The 20,779-nt window shown below is 48.5% G+C and overlaps 2 pseudogenes across 1 annotated transcript; both read left to right on the forward strand.

Moving 5' to 3' along the window:
• The first annotated feature begins 9,758 nt into the window (after positions 1 to 9,758).
• On the forward strand, positions 9,759 to 11,247 carry LOC144228941 (mitochondrial fission 1 protein pseudogene; annotated as a pseudogene).
• A 3,851-nt stretch (positions 11,248 to 15,098) lies between these two features.
• Positions 15,099 to 18,181, forward strand: LOC144228942 (DLA class I histocompatibility antigen, A9/A9 alpha chain-like; annotated as a pseudogene). Its single transcript, XR_013334309.1, has 7 exons — positions 15,099 to 15,167; positions 15,381 to 15,650; positions 15,795 to 16,116; positions 16,709 to 16,930; positions 17,133 to 17,165; positions 17,307 to 17,354; positions 18,088 to 18,181. The product of XR_013334309.1 is annotated as a DLA class I histocompatibility antigen, A9/A9 alpha chain-like (transcript).
• Positions 18,182 to 20,779: the final 2,598 nt, after the last annotated feature.

Genomic DNA, 20,779 nt, shown 5'->3' on the forward strand with positions numbered 1-20,779 from the left:
AGAAATGACAGTGTGAGGTCTGTAGATGCAACACAAGCAGCGGTTGTGATTTCACAGTTTGCAGGGACAGGAAGCCAGGCCTGAGGGACATAGGCAGCCGGTCCCTGTTTCGAGGGTGCACCAAGGGGTAAAAGAGGCAGCACGCCAGGGTCCTGGGCTCTCCAGCTGGGGGAGGGGGCCACCCTCCAGGTTCCAACTGTGGGGTCTGAACCCCCCCCCACAGGAACTTCCCCCCTTGTCTATCCTGGGCATGGTGTTAGGACTCCTGGGTCCTGCAGGCCTGGAGAGAGGGGAGGGGAGGGGACACACTTGGGTGGTGGGGGAAATGTTAGGCAGAAGCCTGGGCCTGACTCAAGGTTCATCTGCCCCCTGCAGTGTGCAGCCTCCATCAGGCATCCTGCCTCAGAGCTCCCTGAACGCAGCCTCCATGGCCCCAGCTCCAGGCACCTCCCTGTCGGAGGGCCTGGGGCAGCTCCTCCCTGTCTTCACAAAGAGAGAATGTCTCCAGGTGACAGAGGCTGTGACACAGGGGTGGCTGTGACACAGCAGGTGGCTGTGAAATCTTAGCCCAGGGAGTGGGATCCGGAAACTCCAGAATCAGAACCAGGTCCCTTCAAGGTGCACGGGCTTTGCTCGCCCCTCTTCTCAGTTCCTTGCCTCTTCCTCCTCCCCAGCATAAGGGGGTTTTGCTCTGGAGGAGGGGAAGCCCCTTAACCACATTCCTTCTCTCTTCCTTTCCCTTCATTCCGGGATATTTGAACTATCCGTACTGTAAGCATGGAAAAATGCCTAAATGAGTGTATTTCCTGATCAATTACAGAGCTAACCCCTGTCAATGATCGTCAGATGCAAAACAGAGACACCTACCAGGGCCCCAGCCAGATGCCCCGGAGCCTCCTCCACACAGAGCCCCTCCTCCCCAACAAGGGTTCCCAGTGCTGACCCTTCCCCTGACCTCTGGTCCCTGGTGCCTCCGCCTGCACTCCTGCTGGCCTCCATCCCTTAAGGTCACTATTTCTTACCTCTGCTCACTTCTGCAGGAGCTTCCCCAGGGTCCAGGTCATCACCCGGGGGAGCTCCGCCCCCTCCGCCTCCCCTTCTTCCACCACATCTTAGGAGTGGAGAACCCAGACTTGGTTCCCTGGAGGAGGACCCGGTAGCCCTGGAAGCAGCAGCAGGAACACCTGACAGAGACTCCAGGGTCAAGGTTCCATTAGGCCCCTGGAGAGAAGCTCAAAGGGCACTCAGGTTTCCTGTCGTCCTCCCTGTGGCCACACGGGGGCGCTGCCGCCCTCCGGTTCTGCACCGCCAGGGGAGGGGACTGCGCTGAGCTGAGTCAGGCCCAGATGGCTGACCTGCAGGCTGAGCGTGGAGGGGGATGAAGGTGCCTTCTGAGCAGCCCTGGGGGCAGGTGCAGGGGTGAGGCAGGGATCAGCGGAGAGGAGGAGACTCTGGAGCCCCGTCCTGTGTGTGCAGTTTCCGTCTGTCCTCCCCACAGCCCCTGTCTCCAGGCCCTTGAACAACCCCAGGAAAAGTGAAAAGTAGACCATTTTACCCTTGGACCTATTAATTCTCTGAGGGCTATTTTGAAAAAGAAACTGTTTTATTCTAGAATAGTTTGAGATTTACAGAGAATTACAAAGTGAGTGCAGAGTCCCTGTATGTCCCACACCAGTTGTCCCTGTTGTTACCACCACCGTCACCCTCATGCATTTACCACAGACAATGACGCAGCACTCCTACATTCTACTGATCTCCACTCGGGATTTGCCTCTCCTGGTTTTGTTTTCTCCTCCACGATCCCATCCAAGATACTACATTGAGTTAAGTCCCAATTGTGTCTCCTTCAGGCTCTTCTGGCTGTGACTATTTCTCAGTTTTTCTTTTCTTTTGTCTTCTTTTCTTTTCTTTTTTATGTTTGAGAACTCTCAGGTATATTGTAGACCATCTCTCACTGTGAATTAGGCTGACTGAGGCTACAGGGTTTGGGAACCACAACTGGACGGGCCATTCTCAACACAACATATATCAAGAGCATAGTGATCACTTGGTCATCACTGATGAAGTTNCACCACCCTCACCCTCATGCATTTACCACAGACAGTGACGCAGCACTCGTACATTCTCCTGATCTCCACTCGGGATTTGCCTCTCCTGGTTTTGTTTTCTCTTCCACGATCCCATCCAAGATACTACATTGAGTTAAGTCCCAATTGTGTCTCCTTCAGGCTCATTGTGTCTCCTTCAGGCTCTTCTGGCTCTTTTCTTTTGTCTTCTTTTCTTTTCTTTTTTATGTTTGAGAACTCTCAGGTATATTGTAGACCATCTCTCACTGTGAATTAGGCTGACTGAGGCTACAGGGTTTGGGAACCACAACTGGACGGGCCATTCTCAACACAACATATATCAAGAGCATAGTGATCACTTGGTCATCACTGATGAAGTTACCCTTCACCCCCTGGCAAAGGTCGTCTTGCCCAGATTCTCCCTGTGAAGTTCCTTTTTATGCTTTGTCCCTTTCCATAAAGTAGTCTTTGGAAGGAAATCACCGTGTGCAGCCCACAGCTAAGGGCTGTCCTACTATGAAAATGTGCCTGCAGGTTGTTGTGCAAACAGGGGTTCTCTGATGAGTTGTGTAAACACCTCGTGGGGGATCGGCAGCTTGTATGCTTAGTCTGTGTTTGGCTTTATAAGAAACTGCTGACTGACCCCCACAGTGACTGTGCTATTATGTTTTCCTGCCATTCGTGACTGAGGCTTTCTGTTGTTCCAATCCTGGTCAGCTCTTGACATTATCAGTGTTTGGATTCCCGCCATCCTTACAGGAGTGTGATGAGAGATCACTGTTGTTTCCCTTTGCATTTACCTAATGACGCCTGCTGTTAAGCACCTTCTCATGTGCTTATTCGCCATGAGTACATCATCTTGGTGAGCTGTGTGCTCAGGTTTTTGCTTATTTTTTTAATGAGTTGTTTTCTTATTGTTGCTTTTTAAAGGTTTTATGGATATTATAAAACAAGTCCTTTATCAGACAAGTGATTTGCAAATATCTTATCCCAGTCTCTGGCCTGAGCTTCCTTACTGATCTAACAAGAGACATATATGCACGGATGTATATTTTGGGCAGGAGAAAGGAGAAATGCTCACGGTGATGGATTTTGGGGAGAGAACTTGGGTGACTATGAAATGAGGGGTTACCCTGTGACTTCTTTATTTTTTGATATTTGTGATTATTTACTGGATTCTCTCATATGTGCTGAAGAGATGTTTTCAAAAAATAAACTAGTATAAAATCTGTAACACTTGACAGATCATCGTCAGACTATTAATTAATACTTGGGTACTGATCTTCTACTTTAGGACCAATCATTTTTTCACCCAACTTCACTCAACTTCAAACTTTGAATTTCCTTTCTGAAGCAGGGGGTTAGATTGTGTGGACAAATTCTCCCATGAGAATAGCTTAAAATGCCATGTAACATATAAAAGCCATCACCTAGAAAGCATTAAAACTAACAAGATGAGGGGGTGCCTGGATGACTCAATCAGTTGAGCGTCTGACTTTAGCACAGGCCATGCTTTCACAGTTCATGATATCGAGCCTCACATAGGGCTCTGTGCTGACAGCTTGGAGCCTGGATCGTGCTTCAAGTTCTGTGTGTGTGTGTGTGTCTCTTTCTGCTCCTCCCCCACTCACGCTCTATCTCTCTCTCTCTCTCTCAAAAATAAATAAACATTTTAAAAAAACAAGATAGCAATAAATGAATAAAGGAGCATACTCATGAAAGAAGAGAAAGATCCTGCTTGCCCTTGCCCTCCCAGCCCCCAGAGGACAGGGGCCTGAGAAATGGAGCACAGTCCCTGTGATCCCCTGCCCAGGGCGCAGACAGATGTTCAGCCCTTCCCGCTCTGTGGCCTGAGCTGCTGACTTTCCTACCGTCTCTTTCCTTTTTAAAGTGTAAAGAAATGCGGTGCCTGGGTGTCTCAGTCGGTTAAGCATCCAACTTCAGCTCAGGTCATGATCTCGTGGTGCGTTGGTTTGAGCCCCACGTCAGGCTCTGTGCTGACAGCCAGCTCAGAATCTGGAGCCTGTTTCAGATTCTGTATCTCCCTCTCTCTCTGACCCTCTCCTGCTCACACTGTCTCTCTCTCTCTCTCAGAAATATATAAAACATAAAAAAACTTTTAATAAAAAAATAAAGTGGAAATATGTATAAACTGATTATGATGTGTATGTATGATGTACAATATACACGATGTAATGTATATTCCCTGTAGAAAAAATATAAAATGAGAAAAGCAAATGACGATGAAGTAAAAAGGATGGTTATTCTCCCACCTGAGCTATTTTGTTGCATTTTCTCCTAGTCTATTATAGATACTCCTGCTGCTGGAACTCTCTCTCTCTCTGTCTCTCTCTCTCTCTCTGTCTCTCTCTCTGTCTCTCTCTCTCTCTCTCTAAGGTGATGAGCTCAGGGGCCCCAGGTCTGCTCTCTCCAAATTCCATTTCCCCAGTCAGCTCACTGTCCCCACTTCTGATAGGGCTGCTTCTCACTTTCTCACCCTCCTCAGTCTCTTGCACCCATCCTGGCTCCCCTCCCTGAGGTGATGAGTGTTTCTCACTCAGAAAGAAGCACTCAGGTGAGAAGTGCACACTCCTCCCTGCCCCTCTCCCACAGCTGCACCTGTGTCCTCACCTTCTAAGCGGCCATGGTGGAGGCGCCCCTCCTGTCTCAGGCTGCCCCTCCATTTGGGCACCCGCATCATCCATTTCCCCTTCTCTGCCGGCTCAGCCATTCCCCATACAAACATGCTGTCCTGACTCCCATGCAACAACATGAAATAACACTAAATAAGCCACAAAAAATCCTCCCATCAAAATCCAACACCTGTTCCCATAACTCCGCCAACTCCTGCCACATCTCTGTGGCCTCTGTTCAGAACATCCCTGACTCCATTTCTCACCCGCTATGTTGCCTTTAGCAAATGGATGGAGGCACAGAGTTTGAAAAAGTCAAATACTTCTGCAGTATTGATATACAGTCAGATGTCCCGTCTTCCATCCCCTGCTTTCCTGAATTTCGGAGATCCCCTGCACTAGATCTTTTAGCTGATTCTCTGATTTTTGCTTCTGTGCCTCTAAATAGCCTGCTTCTTGCATTCATTCTCTGGTTTTCAGGTTTATGCATCCTCTTTACTGAATTGGCTCTTCTTTCACACTCTCCTGTCTGCCCCATATAATTTTTTATAACTTTGCTTAGCACAGTGTGCAGTTTCCATTTTTATGACCATGAAATGCTAGTCACAACTGAGCATTTAGTAGACTAAGAATACTTTACCTTTCCTGAATCAACTTATTATTTTCCCTAGTAAATACATGTTGTATCTTCATTTGCTTAGTTGCTCTTCTCCTCCCCAAGCTCCCCCAGGGTAAGTCTTCATGAATGGATTCGAGCCCCTCCGTGATTCCACCACCCTCGTGTCTGTGCAGACACCTGTCCCACAGCCCTCAGTCCTGACCCACGTGGACGGGATGTCTGCACACCTGGGGCAGGGCCGACACCGGACCCCCTTCAGCTCATCCCGGGGGCCCTCTGCCTCTCTCCTTCTGGCTCCCTGTTGTCGAGATCCTATGTGATCCCCTCTTTTGGTTTTCTCCATCATTTTGGCCTTTGCCTAGTGATATCTTGTGGAAGGGAACATGGAAAGTAGACACCCACACTCTAAACATCCGACATGCCTTTAGGCTACCCTCGCTCTGATTCACATAATGACACGATGGAGACTGTCCTGGACACAGTTGTCCTCGGGATTTGGGGACCTTGTGTGACGTCTTCCAGCCGCCAGGCCTGTATTCTTGGGGTTTACAAGGTGTCTGCTCCTCCCCCCTCGTCCTGACATTTCACTGTGATGTGTCTTCATGTGGGTCTTTTGTCATCCAGTCTAGTTAAGAACTTGGGTAGATCTTTCAACATAAGTGTTTTTATCTGTCAACTCTGAGAAATATTCTTACAATTTATAGAAAAAAAATTTTAAGAACCAAACAGGTTTTCTCTCCTGCTGTCTTCACCTCCTGATGGTACTACTTTGGGGAAGTACAACTGTAATCATCCACTTTATCAAGTAAATTATTCATTTCTAGGGTCATAGTTTTCATTCCCAAGAGCTCCTTCTTCTTCTATGATTGTAAACCACTGTGTATGGTTCAGATTCTGTTCCATGTGCCATATGCTTCTTACACTCTTTACATATGATTGATTCTAGTGGAGGGGACCTGTTAGGTTTCCACTATCCTCGAGATATCCTGACCTCTCTCCACACACATTGTCTCAGGATGACTTACGATGGTCTCTGTCATTTCTGCTAATGCCCACCTCACACAGGACAGTGTCAGTGTTGTGTCACCAGGGGCTCATGCTTATTCTTCATTTTACATCTGGAGTCAGCTGACCCTCAGCCACTGGAGGCCTCAAGATGTACATGGGATAATGGGCTTTAGTTTGATCTGAGCAGGTAAGTCACACAGCCTCTTCATGTCCTTCTAGACTCTCAGCCTAGCAGCCTCCCATCGCAGAACATTCTGGAACATTGCAACAGTTCACTTGCATGGGCGTACACAGTCATACCCACCTCCCGATGGACAGGGAACAAAAAAAGAGCGTCAACAAGGCCTCTGAGTGCAAATTTTCTGGGTTGAACCCTGGTTCCACTACCTTCTTATCCTCTCTGAGTCTCCCTTTCCTTGTCTGTACAAAGGGACCCCCTATGGGGCACCTCATGCATTTGCGTTAATGATTCACTTTGACCCTCTGTGTACATCACAAGGTGATAATGCCTGAGCCATATTCCACTATTTATACTTAGCATTATCATACTGATTATAGCACTTAAATAAGTTCCATTCTTTGTTTTTACAAACCTCAATTCAAGAAACATCCCTGTAAATACACTTTAAATTTTTTTTAATTTTAATAGGGTTTTTTGTTGATGTTCTGTTTTTTGAGAGAGAGGAGAGACAGGGCACAAGCAGGTGAGGGGTAGAGAGAGAGGGAGACAAAGAATCCTAAGCAAGCTCCAGGCTCTTGGCTGTCAGCACAGGGCCCTATGTGAGGTTCAAACTCATGAACCTGAGAACATGACCTGAGCCGAAGTCAGATGCTTTACCAACTGAGCCACCCAGGTGCTACCCTGAAAATATACGTTTGAGAACATATGTGATTATGTTCTTAGGTCAAACTCCTAACTGAAGGAGGCTTTTTTTTTCCTTAAATGCATAATTACTTATTGCCATAACAAATTATTTCGTCTAAAGGGAAAACTATATTCAGAATGAGATTTGTCACTTAAATTGCACTAATATTGAAATCTGTGCAAAATAAAGTCCAAGCAGTGTAAAGTTGAAGTCTGTCTGTCTTCCAGAATGAGTAAGATTAAGTGATAAGACTGTAGTCACTCTACTGTGTATTTTGATTGCTTTTCAAGTATCTTTGCATGACTGAACCTTCTGTTTCATTGTTCCAGATTTTAAAAGTAACATCTATAGGTCTCTCACAATCTGCTATATAATTTGATCTAATTATAAACTCTTTTTATAATACACATTGTCCATTCCTTAAGTAAAGTTCACATAATGTCATCTTAGAAAGGATCTCTTTAAACCATATTATAAAAATTAGATAAACAATTTGGTACATTAAATTAAAATGTTAAACTGAGGACTGATGGGTGTGGGGGGTGAGAGGGGAGATGGGCATGGAGGAGGGCACTTGTGGAGATGAGCACTGGGTGTTGTATGGAAACAAACTTGACAATAAACTGTTTAAAAAAAAAGAAAGAAAATGTCACTTGCATAAAAAGGACCTTTTAGGTTTTACACAGCATCATAGCAGCTATAGTTATAACAATGGAATGTGGTTAACAGAAGCCAATCGTTCCTAAGGGAGATGGATATAAAGATACAATGTTCTCTTGTTCCACACCAGCCAGTATAGTATTGGGGGCAGTCTGTATAATTTTAAGAGTGGCTAGCGCAATCCAACTGGACAAAACTCTCCTGAAATAATTTGCGATGCAGTAATTCCAAAGTGACGAAGGTATCTGAAGAGCAAAAACTGCTTGAATAGAATGGAAATCCAGGTAAGTGGACAGATGCCTAGATTGAATTTGTTATAGATGGTATATCAGCCCAGAAACAGACCGGAAGTTGAAATGGAAGAAATACACCTCTTCGGTGTAATGAAGAAATAATGGAAGAAATACCACTCTTCATGTAAAAAGAATGGCTATCCCAACTACAGATATTAGCAAATCAAGACGTTGTTTTCAAATGCTTTTCCGTATAATGCCTTTGTCTGATTTTGGTATCAGAGTAATAAAAGAGCTAAATAAAATGAGTTGAAAATGTTTTCTCTTTTTCTGAAATAGTATAGAATTGATAATATTGCTCCCATTAAGTGAAATTACAGTGAAATTATGGGGCGCCTGGGTGGCTTAGTCGGTTAAGCGTCAGACTTCGGCTCAGGTCATGATCTCACAGTTTTTCGTGGGTTTGAGCCCCGTGTCGGGCTCTGTGCTGACAGCTAGCTCAGAGCCTGGAGCCTGCTTCAGATTCTGTATCTCCCTCTCTCTCTGACCCTCCCTTGCTCACACTGCCTCTCTCTCTCTCTCTCAGAAATAAATAAAAAACATTTTTTTAAAGTTTAAAAATTAAAAAAAAAGAAATTACTGTGAAATTACAGAACCACGGTTCTAATCTCACAAAGCGAAAGGAAGGAAGAGATGGATTTTAACCTTCTAGATACCATGTTATTAGTCTTTTGAGGAGAACAGTTACAGTAAGGCCCTCATCATCATGAATATTACTGACTTAATTTTATATTACTTCATGTTTTAGTTTTCTCTCACAACTCTTATGAAATCAAAGTTCTTTTTATGTTCAACAACAAAAGTAACGCCCAGCCCCCAGCCCCTGTGCCCCTGCCCTGTGTTGTCTGCTTGTGTTACACACACGGGTGGCAACTTCTTCCAGCTCCTCGGGGGGAATGGGCGAGGCCTGCAGCGCGCTGCCTGGGCGACCCTCTCCCGCTCCCGCTGGTCCTGCTCTGGCTGCAGGGAGTCCTCCCTCCTTCCTCCTCCCGCACCTGCCTCCTTCTGTGGATGGAGCCTTGCCTTTCAAAATCCCGTGTTTCTGCGTCCCTCTCGTCTGCTCCTTTGTCTCACTTGTCCTGGTCTTGCCGTGTGATAGGAACGTGCTTGTAAACTGCATAACAAATCTACTTTGTGTATACGTGTGTTTATGGGGTGGTCACTTATTGTTTTGCTGGTCACTAGATGCCTTAGTATGACCACGTGGAGGGAGCAGGCCGGGGGCCGACAATGACAGTCCGGACATGCAGCGGCGAGCCTGTTGCAGAGACCCAGCCTCCCTTAGGCAAGGGGCTGAGCTCCTATCCTGCCTCCTGTTGTCTTGTGTTTTGTTTTGTTTTGTTTTGTTTTGTTTTGTTTTGTTTTTAGTACCTTGTGTGTATTTCTAATTGATCATATTTAAAAAAAACTAGCTGTAAGATGAACCTCCCGTAACTTCTATCTGTTCTTTTTGAGGCTCAGGGAGAAACTACCATTTCCTGTCCAAACTCCTTTTTCTCACCGTGACAGCTGTAAATAAAGTTTGAAAAATGCTTTCCAAAGAAACGGGGGGAGGGACCAGGGAATCCGTGGCACAGTAGTGAACTAGGTATGAGGATTTCGGGGCGGTAGCCATGGACGACGTACAAAATGAGCTGCTGTCTTTGGACGACCCTCTGAGGTTCGAAACGCAATTTTCTGAGAGGGCAGGAGGCTCCATGACCATGAGCGTGCGGTTCGAGTACGCCTGGTGCCCGGTGCGAAGCAAGTGCAGTGATGACACCGAACAGGCACCCCGTTCCTGGAGGAGCTGCTGCCCGAAGGGAGCAAACAGGAGCAGCGGGGTTGTGTGTTCTACCTGGCGGCGGGGAACTGCTGGCTCAAGGAATATGAGAAGGCGCTAAAGCATGTGCGGGGGCTGCTGCAGGCCGAGCCCCAGAACACGCAGGCCAAGGGACTGGAACAGTTTCTTGACAAGGCCATGAAGAAAGATGGACTAGGGGCCCCTCTGGAAATATACTTTCGAGAATGTATGGGATTATCTCCTGAGGCTAAACTCCTAAAGGAGGGGCGCCTGGGTGGCTCAGTTAAGCATCAGACTCTTGATTAGGCTCAGCTAATGATCTCCAGGTTCCTGCGATCCAGCCTGGCGTCGGGCGGCTTGGGATTCTCTCTTTCCTCTCTCTCTGCCCCTCACCTACTCCTGCGTGCACTCTCTCTCTCTTTTTCTTAAAATAAATAAACATTTTTTTAAAAAAGGATAAACTCCTAAAAGAGAATGTGTATGTCCCAGTATAAGCACATTTAAATTGCGGAGACATCTTTCAGAAGAACCCTTTACAAATTTTACACCATTCTTTATTCCTATCACCCTTTGTGAAGGTGTAATTTCCCGATGCTCTGCTGGACACTCTCATCACCTATTCTCATCTTTGCCAAGTTGAAGATATTAAGTTTTATTCCCATTTTTTTATTCCACATTCTCATTTTGTTTATTTATTACCAACATGTGTTTCACATTTCGTGTCTTCCTTTCCAAAGTATTTTCTAGTATTCTAATTATTGTTTTCTTTTTTCTTTCTTATTTGAGTGCAGTTTACACACAGATCCATTCCTTTAAGTTTACAACATTGTGATTCATGATTTCATCCAATAATTACACTTTTGGGTATTTATCCAAAGAAAATGAAAACACCAATTTTTGTTTGTTTGTTTGTTTCTTATATCAAATTAAAATTTGAGAGACTGAGTGAGTCCATGAGCAGGGAGGGACAGAGCGAGGGAGAGATGGGAGACGGATAGAGAAAGAATCTCAAGCAGGGTCAGTGCTTTCAGCACAGAGCCTGATGCGGGGCTTCAAGTAACAAACCATGAGGTTGCACGTCCACACCATGGAGTATTATGCAGACATTGAGATGTCATTTCCAAATAAGAAATGATATATGTTTAACTGAATTTTGAAACCTTTAGAAATAAGGAGCCCAAAGAAGTGTTTCTACTTTTCAGTTTTCCCTGTATTACCATCAAGGGGCTGGAGGAGGAGGTGCACAGGGACACAGAAACCTCAGCGATGGCGCACCGGCTCCTGAGCGCTCCTCTCCTGCAGTCCTGCCTCACCCCTGAGCCCGACCCCTGTGGAGTCCAGCGCTGCTCAGAAACTTCTTCCTCTCCCCACTGACGCCCAGGTTCTGCTCAGACATCTCTACCTGACTTCCAGTCCAGGCCCCACTCAGGCTCCTCAGTCCGAATCCACCTGAGAGCAGAGCAGTGGGGGTGTCCCCTGACCTTCCACCCCACGTGCGGCCACAGGACTAAGGAGAGAAGACCCAGCTGCCTTTCTCCTCCTCAGCCAGGCCCTCCCTAGGGTCTCCTTCAGCTCCCAGCACCTGGACAGGGCCCCGGACACCAGGGGGCGCCCTCATCCCAGATGATGTTCAGAGTGTGAAGGTGTTTTCAAAATCCACACTGATAACAACTTGTATCCACCCATAGACAAAAGGCTAAGGAAGATGTGTGATACATACACATACATATAAATATGTGTTGCCACTTGTGACAACATGGGTGGACAAACAGGGTAACATGTCTGCTAAGTGAAATAAATCAGACTGAGAAAGAAGTACCATCTGATTTCACTCATATGTGGAATCTAAAAAAATCCAAAACAAATGAATAAAGAAACAAACAGCTGAATCAGACCTATACATACAGAGAACAAACTGATGCTGGCCAGAGGGAAGGGGCTGGGAGGACGGGCACCAGGGTGAGGGGAGTGGGAGACACAGGCTCCAGTTATGGAAGGAACAGCTCCTAGGAATAAAAGGGGCAGCACAGGGGATATCGTCAGTGAGACTATAACATCACTGCGCGGTGACAGATGGCGGCTACACTGTAGTGAGTCCAGCATGGTGTAGACACAAGGTGAAAGGCCCCTGGGTGGCTTCAGTAGGTTCTCAGGTCATGATCCCTGAGTCACAGGTTCGAGCTCAGCAGGGTTTGAGCCTACCTGAGATTCTCTCACTCCACTCCTCTCTTTCTCTCTCTCTGCCTCTCTTCTCTGCTCTTGCTGTCTCTCTCTCAAAGAAAAATATGGGTACACGGGGTGCCTGGGTGGCTTAGTCGGTTAAGTGTCCGACTTTCGCTTAGGTCATGATCTTGCGGTTCGTGGGTTCGTGCCCCGCGTCGGGCTCTGTGCTGACTGCCAGCTCAGAGCCTGGAGCCTGTTTCAGTCTGTGACTCCCTCTCTCTCTGACCCTCCCCTGCTCACGCTGTCTCTCTCTCTCCTAGAAATAAATAAAAAATATTAAAAAAAAAAAGAAAAATATGGGTACAGAAGTTGAGTCACTCTGTTGTGATTAAAGAAATCTGAAACTAAAAGAAATCTGTGTCACTATATTCAAATTTAAATATTTTTAATAAGAAAGTAATTAGGAAGAATAAACTGTAGGGGTGCCTGGAAGGGTCAGTTGGTTGGGTCTCTGACTTTTGATTTGAGCTCAGGTCATGTATGATCACCTGGTTCATGGGTGGGAGACCTGCATCAGGCTCTGCGAATGGCTGCGTCCTCTCCCATGGCTGCAACTGCAGACAACAGATGCACAGTTACAATAAGGCATGGAAAGGCTAAGTGAGATTGGCAGAAATACACACCCCCATGCAGATGTCTGTATGGAGTGTGGGGTTTGAAGAGAGACTGGGAGGAAAAAAAATTAATAGGACAAGAGAGGAAAGAGATCCCACATAGAAGTAAACAAAACATCCCAACATGGCGTCAAGATCGGGGGTATAAACGTGTCAGGCACCCATTAGGCATCAGGCACCATTGCCTGCACTACAGGGTCCTAGATAAAGTCTCCAAGGAACAAGGAGACTGTGAAGAGTTGGAGGAACCAGTTTCATGAGATCAATACTCACTGGAGGAGGAAATGTCCATCTCATCGGGCAGCTCACTACCACTGACCTCAGTGTGACCCTGCACCTCACTGAGCATCTTGGCATGGTTTTCACTTGACACAAATATGACGGCAAAGCCTGAGAGGGAACTGGCCTGCTCAGGCCTCCTGGAAGGAGGCAGAGGGTGGCACTGGAAGACCCCCAAGTAGGAAGACACCCAAACGGAGGGACGAGGATGTAAGGTATGAAGACGTAGGAAATCAGGGGGTGGGAGGGGCCCCTGGGATGCCCGTGTGGATGTGCAGCTTACCCGATGCAGGTAGGTGTGGGGATCCCCAGGCAGATGGAAGTTGATGGTGGTTTTCACCTGCTTAATGTCCATGCCTCAGTCATATAGGTTGGTGGCCACAAGAATTCATTATAGAAGGTCTTTAAACTACTGACACCAAGAAACCCTTGTCAGAAAGAAAATTAGAAAAATGTTCACAGTCCTTTCAATCAGTGGTCTCTTTCCTCCCAAACACAGAAGACATCTTTCCATCACTGACTCAATTCTGCCCACCCCACCCCCCAACCCCCGGGGGCTTCCATGGTGGATGGCAATGCCTGGGAAGTTCTGCTCCACCAGGAGGTGGGCCAGGGCAATGCAATGCGGCACAGACTTCACAAAGATCTCTGTCTGTGTGTGGGGAGTAGGGGGATGTGGGCCCACGGGGGTGTGTGTGGAGGGGAGACAATGTGCCAGAGTCAGGGATTTCAGGAAGTACACCCTCTGCATGAATCCTGCTAAGTCATCTTACTCCCCGCTACATGGTAACTTTTTTGCTCTCAGTATAACTTACTGTTCCCTTCCCTCTTATGCTTCTGATTTTCCTGAGCAGACTGGCCTCTGAGAAGATACAGAGAACAGTACAAATCTGGCAGACATGTTAGGAGACAGGAATGAGATACTCCATGAAAAAGGGCTAAATATTGGAACTAGGGTCTGGAATGAACAGACCAATATTCCCACTTATGAAACATTAAACCTGAGACCTTCTCTAATTCTGGGAGTAGCTTTAGTGTGAATAAGTTACACAGTCCGTGAGCTGAGGGAACGCTTCTCCTCAGGGAGGGAAGCAAGAAGAAATAAGCACTTAAGAACCCTAACAGGGCCAATGGATATTGGGATATTTAAGAATTCAAAAGTCCTACCAGATTTTTTAAAAGTTTATTTATTTATATTGAGACAGAGAGAGACAGAGTGAGTATGACCAGAGTAGGGGCAGAGACAGAGACAAAGAGATAAAGATAGAGAATTCTGAGCAGGCTCCATGCCGTCAGCACAGAGCCTGACACAGGACTCCATCTCACAAACCATGAGATCAGGATTTCAACTGTTTACTGACTGGGCTGCCCAGGCTCCCCAAAACTCCAGTTCTTTAATTATTATTAGGTGGTTGTAGCTATATTAAAATATGGAATTGAATAAAGTGACTTACGAACATGTAGAATGAAAAAAACTACTGTTCTCACTGCCCCGTTTATTTGGGAAAATTGTTACTTTCCATGAAAACCATATTTCTGTTTTCATATGATTGTAAATGAATTAATAAACATTTAAACCTATTTTATTCTTACTATGGTAACTATGGATAGATAGAACTCACAGACACAAAGTTATCCCTGGGATCCTCACTAATTTGTAAGACTGTACAGATGTCCTGAGAACAAACTGTTGGAGAAACTGTTGGAGAATCACTGACTCACACAGCTCCTGGGCCACGATTCAGGGACACGGTGTGACGAAGAGCGCTCTGTGCAGTAGGTGAGGCGTCAGGGCAAAGTCCCAGGTCCCCGGCTGGCCTCTCAGGGTCTCAGGCCCCAGGGTGTCGGGGGCGGGGAAGCCCAGCGCTGGGGAGTCCCCATCCTCCCTGGTTTCACTTCTCCCTGTCACAACCTGTGTCAGGTCCTTCTGCCTGGATACTGATGACGCAGCCTCGGTTCACACTCCTATTAGTGTCAGGTTTCCGGAGAAGCCAATCAGCGGCACCGCGGTTCCGGGTTAAAATGTTTCCGCCCCGCCCCCTGCGACTCACATTCTTCACAGATGGCCCGAACCCTCCTCCTGCTGTTGTCTGGGGCCCTGGCCGTGACCCAGACCTGGGCGGGTGAGTGCGGGCTCGGAAGGAAAGGGCCTCTGCGGGGCAAGAGCGCGGGGACCGCCCTGCGGGGACTCGGGACCCCCGNCAGTTCCACCCCGACTCCGCCCTGCGCTCCCCCACTCGAGTCCCCTCCTCCTTCTTCCTGGCCGCCTTCACCTGGGACCCGGGACCTGCGCCCGGAGGAGGGTCGGCCGGGGTCTCACCCCTCCGCGCCCGCAGGCTCCCACTCCCTGAGGTATTTCCACACCGGGGTGTCCCGACCCGGCCTTGGGGAGCCCCGCTTCATCTCCGTGGGCTACGTGGACGACACGCAGTTCGTGCGGTTCGACACCGACGCCCCGAGTCAGAGGTACGAACCGCGGGCGCCGTGGATGGAGCAGGAGGGGCCGGAGTATTGGGACCGGAATACGCGGATCGCCGAGAGCAACGCACAGACTTTCCGAGTGAGCCTGCAGAACATTTGCGGCTACTATAACCAGAGCGAGTCCGGTGAGCGACGCGGGCCCGGGTCCAGGTCACGACCCCCATCCCCACGGACCGGCCAGGGTCGCCCCGAGTCTCCGGGTCTGAGCGCAGCCGCGAGGCCGCCGGACCCCCTACCCCGACCCGGGAAGAGCCCGCGGGAGCTTTTAGGCGGTTTAACCGTCATCACTGCTGCTCTGGGGGCGGGCGGGGCCAGGGTCTCACACCTACCAGAGAATGTACGGCTGTGACATCGGGCCGGACGGACGCCTCCTCCGCGGCTACAGTCAGTTCGCCTACGACGGCGCGGACTACATCGCCCTGAACGAGGACCTGCGCTCCTGGACCGCGGCGGACACGGCGGCGCAGATCACCCGCCGCAAGTGGGAGGTGGCCGGGGAGGCGGAGCAATACAGGAACTACGCAGAGGGCAAGTGCGTGGAGTGGCTCCGCAGGCACCTGGAGATGGGGAAGGAGACGCTGCTGCGCGCAGGTACAGGGGCCGCGGGGACGCCCCGATCTCGCCTCCACTGGGGCTGGCTGCCCACGAGGAGGGAAAGTGGACTCAGAGGAAAAACAGCGCCCCTCGCTGGGTGGGAAGAGGGAGACCCGCCTGGGTGTTCATATTCCTACTAGAGGGTGACTCACCTAGAGGGCGCTTTTCTCTAAAGGACAGTGAGGGATCCAGTCTCCCCCTGGGGCTCAGGCTGAGACCATCCCTGATATAACCCATCAGCAGTTCCCTGTGACCTTGTGAACCTTGACCTTCCCTCTCAAGGCCGTTCTCCATCTGAGAACATCTTTGGAGATGTGACTGCAGGTTTTCTGAGTCATTCACCCTCTACCACAGTCAGGACCACAGTGTGTCCTCCCCCTTGGACCTGCAGCCTCCTCCCCGGGCTCTCTCCCAGACTCCAGAACTTAACAAGGATCAGGAGATCCCATAGGCTAGACTAGTGTCAGGGTTTTGTGCTTCTTCCATCCAAACCCGTTGCCCTGTCCACCTCAGGATGCTCACATGGATGCAGTTTCAGTGGCCCCTGAAGGTAAACCCCAGGGTGGATTTTCTGCTTCTTCTTCTTCAGAATCTCCCAGCACACACGTGACCCGCCACCGCATTTCTGACCATGAGGTGACCCTGAGGTGCTGGGCCCTGGGCTTCTACCCTGCGGAGATCACCCTGACCTGGCAGCGAGATGGGGAGGACCACACCCAGGACACGGAGCTTGTGGACACCAGGCCTGCGNGTAATTTTGGCAATGGGGACCTGATTCCAAGCAGTTACAGGACAGAGAGGAAGCTCCCTGGTGAGATCAGACCTCCAGTAAGTCAGGTGGTCCTGTGCACCATTTCCCATCCCCCTCCCCACCTTCTTCCTGTTTCCCCATCCTGTCCTGGGTCTTCAGTCAGAATTCTGGAAACTTCATTGTGGACCAGGACTAAGAGGTTGCTCTAGGACCTGATAGCCCAGCTGTCCCAGGTCTCTAACGTGATGTTTTCTTCCCACAGCAGGAAAAGGACCGAGCTACTCTCATGCTGCATGTAAGTATGGAGGGGTGATCCCTAAAACTCTGAGATAGTGTAGACAGGACCCCATGGGGAGTCACCCCCTCCCCCCCGAATAGCTCCTCCTTCAGTCTCATCTCCTGTGGCTCTGGTCACGTCCTGTTTGTTCTACCCCAGGCGATGACAGCGCCCAGGGCTCTGATTCGTCCCTAGTGGCTCCTAAAGGTAAGATCTGGAGGGCCTGAAGTGGGGAGGAGTGGGGGCGCTAGGGACACTTTGACATGCGGGGGACTGTTGAGGATGAGCCACTTACGTGACTGATCTGAATGTGTTCATGATTAATTTTTTCACAGTGTGACCCCAGCAGCCCCTGGGGAACTGAGCGATGCAAGATTTGTCCACACTCCCACTTGGTGACATCCAGAGCCCCTGATTTTCTTTCTGCAGATGGTGTCAGAATGTGTCTGTGTTCCTGTTAGCATAGTGTGAGGACGCAGGAGACTGGCCCACACTGCCCACCGTGACCCCTCCCCATACTGTCCCTTTCTGATCTGCTTTCCTGTTCCTGCAGAGACAGGGCTGGACCGTCTCCATCCCTATGTTTATTTCATGTTGGACAGAGTCCTGACGTGTTACTTCTTTATTGAAAATGAGAACCCAGATATGAAGCTGTGTTTTGTAATTCTGGGTATGTGGTGATGATGAAAATAATGAAAGAGAAGATTTGTAAAGTTGCGACAGAAAATAAATGAAAGCACTGAGAACCTTCCAGAACCCGCGTGTTTGCTGTGCTAACTGTTGCAGGTATGGACAGGAGAGGGCCCTGAGGAACTGAGCGTGGACGGGGCCAGTGCCTGGTCAGTGCTCAGTGCATCACTAGTATGACCTGCTCACTCCTCAGCTGGGTCCTGTCCCTGCTCCTTGTCCCTGCCCCTTCTGTGGAACCTTGTCTCCCCAGGACCTGTGATCGCAAGGATTTGGACGTCATCTGTCACCAGGACTGTTGGGAGCCATTTCTGAACTCATAAGTTGAAAAAAACTCCTTGTTAAGGTAAGTTGCAGGGACTCTTACCATCAGGTGGTGACCCATATCCACCCCCACCCAATTGTTTCTGCTTGAGCAATGACCCCCAAGGCACCTTGTTGATTGATAATCGGAGTGACTCATTCTGGCCTTGATATGCTGATTGCACCTTAAAAGGAACTTACTATAGGAACTTCTTGTATGGCTGTGGGAGCAACATTGAGCTCCTGAAAGACCTGGTTTTCTTAATACTCCCATTAAGGGATAAACAGGCTATTAACCCCTGCTTGCAAAGAACTAACTTTTGCCTTTAATGTACTAATGCCCCTTCTGGGCTGTTCCCCATACGCTTATGCATATCATGTTCCGGAGAATTTTTACTGAAGAAAGAATTTATCATCAGAATGCCACTTCTGTGCTGTCCCCCAAACACTAAATCATAAAATAAAGTTGAGTCTCAGACAGTGCAGAGAGTCCAGTTGGTGACCAGAAAGAATCTCCTGCGTCTCTCATCCCTCCCTCGCCTCCACGGTCCATCCTTCAGGGACCCTGGACCGGCCGGAGCAAGACTCCAGCACAGGACCCTGTGCAGCAAGAGCTTCCTACACCTGGCTCAGCCCAGGCTCCATCCTGGTCCTGCCTCAGCCCACATCTTTTGGGGGTGTTTTTTCTTTGTTTGTTTGCTTCTGTGGAGCATCAGTCCTGTTCTTGTACCTGTGTACAAGTTCCCGTCCCATTCTCCCCGGGTGACCCTGCAGTTACAGCACCAGGAGTCCTTCGGGCTGTCATTCCCACAGGCCTAGGTGGCCCCTGCACACAGGAGTGCCTGTGGTTTGGGGAAATGAATTTTCAGTCATCCACCTCTTCCCCTCCCTCTAGAGCTGTCTTCTGGATTATTCTTTACATTACTGATGTAGACAGAGAGGAATCCAAGAGTTTCTCATCCTTTTTCAACTTCAGTTAGTTTCTACCTTCCCTGCCCCTCTGCTCCCTCTCCCTGCCCTAGTTCTAGTGATGCTGGTGCTGGTTCCCATCCAGATTCATGGATTTATAAAGCAGGGTCTCACAGAGATTTCTATTTGGTTGGAGAAAGGGCCCCATTGAGCCTAAGTACAGTGTTTCTGAAGACAGGACTGTAACTGTGTGCTGTGCTGTGCAGGGGAACCGCTGTGGGAGGGGGAAGCTGAGCTGAGAGAGGGAAGGGAGAGTAGCGCTGGGGGAAGTAGAGGCAGCACTGGTGGTGAAGTGGGGGCACTTTGTGTGGGAGCTGCCACTGACCAGCTGTGCCTGAGGCTCATTCAGAAGAGAGATCCTCTCCGCTGGTCACTCGTTCCATGGATAATGTCGTGTGCCACGTGAAGGACCTGCTATGTTTTCACCTAGGACACCTCAGTGACTCTAAAAAGAGGCAAACCTGCTGGTCTTGTGGAGGATATGTCCTAGTGGTGAGGGCCACACTCCACTTGACCCTGGAACAATGTGAAGATTGAGGGCAATGACCCCATTTTGTAGTCGGAAGTCCAAGTATAACTTTTGACTCCCTTGAAACATAAGTACTACTAATAATAACCTACTGTTGATAGGAAGCCTTACTGAAAACACAGTCACTTAACACATATTTTGTATGTTACACATATATGTATATGTATTCTTACAATAATTTAAGCTGAAGAAAATTTAAGAGAACTGCATTGACAGTACTTAGTGTAAAAAAGTCCACATATTGGTGGATGTGCACAGGTGAAACCAGTATAATTCAGAGTCTACTGTATATTGTACAAATGTGGTAAATAAGGGATGTGCTTAAATAGGAAGTTGGCAGGTGCTTTGAGGAAGGTGACCCAGAGAGAGAGTTACCTGTGCAGGGACAGGGAAGGTGGCTACTTTACTGTGGTGGTAAGTGTGAGCCTCACTGGGAAGCTGACCTCTGAGAGACATGAACGTCATGAGGAATCAATGAAGAGCGTGTCTCAGGGAGTTCTTTCCAGGCAGGGGAACGTCCAGGGCACATGCCGAGGGCAGGAGTGTGTCCTGTGTTCAAGGAAGGGTGAGAGGCCACTGTGGCTGGAGCAGAGAGCATGTGAAATGAGGTCAGATGTCTAGGCCTTGGGATTGGCAGGGTTTGAGTTTTCTCGAGTGACATGTGGAGTCACCAGATGGTGTAGAACAGATGATCCACCTGGTACTACTTCTCTTAGAAGCATGCACTTGCTGTGTGCAGAACCGAGAGGTGAAGGACGAGCACCTGTGGGAAAACTGTAAAAAACGAGTGCAGTGTTCCAGGAGGGGGTGTTGGATGTATGTTGGGGTTTGAGAAGAGAAAATAATAGGAAGTGACTGTGCTCTGGTTATTTTGTGTGTGTGCATGTATGTCCTGGATACATGTAAAGATGGACTTTGCAGCATTTCCTAGTGTATTAATTCTGGGTTCTAGGAAGGAAGAATCAAAGACAACATCTAATACTTCAGACTCTAAGTAGAAATGAGGAGAGCCTTCCATGGAAACAGGGAAGACTCTGGAAGAAGGACATTTGGGGAAGTGGCATCACAAGCACCCAATTTAGGAATGTAGGCTCTGAGATTATTATAAATGCAAGTGAGGTTGGCAGCTGGATATAGAGTGCTG

This window comes from Crocuta crocuta, unplaced genomic scaffold (genome assembly GCF_008692635.1).
Source record: "Crocuta crocuta isolate KB4526 unplaced genomic scaffold, BGI_CrCroc_1.0 scaffold762, whole genome shotgun sequence".
In the NCBI taxonomy this organism is placed as follows: Eukaryota; Metazoa; Chordata; class Mammalia; order Carnivora; family Hyaenidae; genus Crocuta; species Crocuta crocuta.